At 38.1% G+C, this 4433-nt stretch overlaps 1 pseudogene; it reads right to left on the bottom strand.

Annotated features, from left to right (window-relative positions):
• Positions 1-3072: 3072 nt before the first annotated feature.
• Positions 3073-3908, bottom strand: LOC129638735 (40S ribosomal protein S3a-like; annotated as a pseudogene).
• Between the last annotated feature and the right edge of the window lie 525 nt (positions 3909-4433).

Raw genomic sequence — 4433 nt, 5'->3', positions numbered from 1 at the left:
CAATGACACAAAAGATGACTCTACACATGGACATCACCAGATGGTCAACACCAAAACATAATCAGATTGATTATGTTCTTTGCAGCCAAAGAAGGAGAAGCTCTAAACTGTCACCAAAAACAAGACCTGAGCTGACTGTAGCTCAGATCATCAGCTCCTTAATGCAAAATTCAGACTTAAATTGAAGAAAGTAGGGGAAAGCACTAGACCTCTCAAGTATGACCTAAATCAAATCCCTTGTAATTATACAGTGAAGGTGACAAATAGACTCAAGGGATTTGATCTGGTGGACAGAGTGCCTGGAGAACCATGGACGGAGGTTCATAACACTGTATAGGAGGCAGTGACCAAAACCATCCCAAAGAAAAAGAAATGCAAGAAGGCAAAGGGGTTGTCTGGGGAGGCTTTACAAATAGCTGAGGAAAGAAGAGAAGCAAAAGGCAAGGGAGAAAGGGAAAGATATGCCCTGAACACAGAGTTCCAGAGACTAGCAAGGAGATAAGAGATCCTTCTTAAGGGAACAGAGCAAAGGAATTGAGGAAAACAATAGAATGGGAAAGACTATAGGTCTCTTCAAGAAAATTAGAGATATCAAAGGAACATTTCATGCAAGGATGGGCACAATAAAGGACAGAAATTGTAAGGCCCTAACAGAAGCAGAAGAGATTAAGAAGAGGTGGCAGAATACACAGAAGAACTATATAAAAAAGGTCTTAATGACCCAGATAACCACGATGGTGTGATCACTCACCTAGAGCCAGACATCCTGGAGTGTGAAATCAAGTAGGCCTTAGGAAGCATAACTATGAACAAAGCTAGTGGAGGTGATGGAACTCCAGCTGAGTTATTTAAAATCCTAAAATATGATGCTGTTAAAGTGTTGCACTCAATATGCCAGCCAACTTGGAAAACTCAGCAGAGGCCACAGGACTGGAAAATATCACTTTTCATTTAAATCCCAAAGAAGGGCAGTACCAAAGAATGTTCAAACTACCAGACAATTGTACTCATTTCACAAGCCAACAGGTAATGCTCAAAATCCTTCAAGCTAGGCTTTAACAGTACATGAACCTGGAACTTCCAGATGTACAAGCTGGGTTTAGAAAAGGCAAAGGAGCCAGAGATCAAATTGCCAATACCTGTTGGATCATGGAGAAAGCAAGGGAATTCCAGAAAAACATCTACTTCTGTTTGATTGAATACATTTAAACCTGGACTGTGTGGATAACAACAAACTGGAAAATTCTTAAGAAGATGGGAATTCCAGACCACTTTACCTCTCCGCTAAGACCTGTATGCAAGTCAAGAAGCAAATTAGAACTGGAAATGGGAAAACAGACTGGTTCAAAATTAGGAAAGGAGCATCACCCTGCTCATTTAACTTATATGCAGAGTGCATCATGCACAATGCCAGGCTGTATGAAGCACAAGCTAGAATCAAGATTGCCAGGAGAAATACCAACAACCTCAGATATGCAAATGATACCACTCCAATGGCGGAAAGTGAAGCAGACCTAGAGCTTCCGGATGAGGGTGAAAGAGAAGAGTGAAAAAGCTGGCTTGCAACTCAACATTCAAAAAACCAAGATCATGGCATTTATCTCTATCACTTTATGGCAAATAGAAGGGGGAAATGTGGAAGCAGTGACAGATTTTATTTTCTTGGGATTCAAAATTACTGCAGATGGTGACTGCAGCCATGAAATTAAAAGACGCTTGCTCCTTGGAAGAAAAGCTATGACCAACCTAGAGAGCATATTGAAAAGCAGATACATTACTTTGCCAACAAAGGTCCATATAGCCAAAGCTATGGTTTTTCCAGTAGTCATGTATGGATGTGAGAGTTGGACAGTAAAATAGGCTGAGCACTGAAGAATTGTTATCTTCAAACTGAGGAGCTGGAGAAGACTCTTGAGAGTCCCTTGGACTGCAAGGAGATGAAACCAGTCAATCTGAAAGGAAATCAACCCTGAATATTCATTAGAAGGATAGATGCTGAAGCTGAAGCTCCAATACTTTGGCCACCCGATGCAAACAGCTGACTCATTGGAAAAGACCCTGATACTGGGAAGATTGAAGGCAAAAGGAGAAGGGGGAAGCAGAGGATGAGATGGTTAAACAGCATCACTGACTCAACAGGCATGATTTTGAGCAAACTCTGAGAGATAGTAGAGGACAGAGAGCCTGTTGTGCTGCAGTCCACAGGGTGGCAAAGAGTTGGACATGACTTAGCAACTGAACAACATCAACAATACTTGTGTAGCAATATCTCATTGTGGTTTTAATTTGCAATTCCCTAATGATATATGCTGTTGAGCATCTTTTCATATGTTCATTCATCATGTATATATCTTCTTTCATGAGGTCCTCTTTGGGTCTCTTGTCCATTTTTTAATTGGGTTGTTTTCTTACTGTTACGTTTTAAGAGCTCTTTATATATTTTGAGCTACAGTCCTTTGTCAGATGTCTTTTGCAAATATCTTCTGCCAGTCTGTGCTTTGTCTTCTCCTTCTCTTGACAGTATCTTTTGCAGAACAGAAGTTTATAATTTTAATGAAGTTTAAGTTATCAATTATTTCTATCATGGATCATGCCTTTGGAACAGTATCTAAAAAGTCAGTGTTATACCCAAGGTCATCTACATTTTCTATGTTATAGTCTATTAATTTTGTAATCCTGCATGTTTTGCTTAGGTAGGTGATCTATTTTGAGTTAATTTTTGAGAATGATCTGTGTCTAGATTCTTTTTTTTTTTTTTTTTGGATGTCAATGTCCAGTCATTTTATCACTTTTCATTGAAAAGACTATTTTTTCTCTCCATTGTATTGTCTTTGTTCCTTTGTTAATTGGGTCTATTTCTGGGCTCTCTATTCTATTCCATTGATAATTTTTCTATTCTTTCACTAAAACCGCACTTTCTTAATTACTGTGGCTTTATTGTAAGTCTTGGGTAGTGTCAATCCAACTTTGTCTTCTCCTTCAGGATTGTGTTATGTTAGCTATCCATGGTTATTGCTTTTACTTAAAAACTGTAGAATCAGTTTGTCAATGTCCACAAAATAATTTCCTGGGTTTTTTTTTTTTAACCACAAATAAGATCTTTTATTTGTCACCATTAAAAGTCTGCATTTTAAACAGATTCTTGGACTGGTGGCTCGTATCCATCAGCTCATTCAACTTTAGCACCTGTCTCGTCCCCAGTAGCTTTTCCAGAGCTACTAGCTTCACCATGTAGCTCCATGAGTTTTCCCAATTCAAATTTGGCCTTCTTCAGCATTTTTACTAACAAAGACATCATGGAGCGGATAAATAAATTGGCAAGCCTTTTTTATGTCTTTTCCAATGCTATCTGGAATCAATTTATTGACCACCTCTTTCAAGTCATTTGTCTGCACCTCTCAGGTCATGATTTCCATCATCTTCTTGTGGATCTGGCGCACCTGCTGGTGCTGGGCATAAGAGGTCTTCCAAATCTGATTGTTGCATTTTTTTTTTTAAACCCACACAGAGTAACCATTGGTAGTCTTGATATCAACGTGAGTTTCAATCATGATCTGCCATTTTTTGACCATGGAGCACATTTTGTCACGGGTAAGATCCATACCATGAAAATTAGTCAGGCAGTTTTTGCCCTGAACATCCTCAGTAATTAGCTTGAATTTTCTAAATGCTACTTCATCATTCTGCAGATCAGCAAGACTCACTTCAAAAACACGACCTTTGAAGCCATCAGATGCGATTTTGGTTTCTTGAGTTCTCATGACCAATGTTTTCCCAATATTCTTTATATTGAACATAGCTGATGCTTTCACATCATACCAATCCTTTTTAGAAAATGGGTCAACCACTTTCTTCTTGGCTCCCTTTTTGCCTGCTTTCATAAGGTGCTTGTTCTTGCTGACCGCCATGGTGCCGCTCAGAGCCAAAAGGGCTTTCCTGGGATTTAAATTGGGACTAAATTGAATATATAAAATAAATTGGAAAGAAGTGACATCTTGACAATACTGATTCTTCCTATCCATGCATATGGAACATCTCCATTTACTTAGAGCTTTGATTTCTTTCATTAGAGTTTTGTAGTTCTTTTCCATATTTTTAACATAAAACATGAAAGTGTATATTCCTTAACTAGTCCTGTAAGGTGAAGCCAAGGTCTTCTCTTGAGATGTATCCAGAGTCCTGTTCCTCATCCTTATGAAATGCATACTAACAGTGAATACTAGTTACATTTTATTTCTAGTTACATTTCTGTTATTATTATTTCCAGTTACATTTTATTTGCACTGGAGCAATAACTTAAAAAGCAACAAACAATCTGAGAGAGGTCTTCTAATTTTTATAATATTTTTACAAATTTTTGATTTTCTTGCTCACTACAGATTAATACAGATTTATTTTAGAGCTCGCCTTTATTGTGTTTTCCCAAGGCTTTT

The sequence above is a fragment of the Bubalus kerabau genome, chromosome X (genome assembly GCF_029407905.1).
Source record: "Bubalus kerabau isolate K-KA32 ecotype Philippines breed swamp buffalo chromosome X, PCC_UOA_SB_1v2, whole genome shotgun sequence".
Lineage (NCBI taxonomy): Eukaryota > Metazoa > Chordata > Mammalia > Artiodactyla > Bovidae > Bubalus > Bubalus kerabau.
The sequence above is the reverse complement of the archived record's forward strand: the minus strand, read 5'-3'. Positions and strand labels throughout refer to the sequence as shown.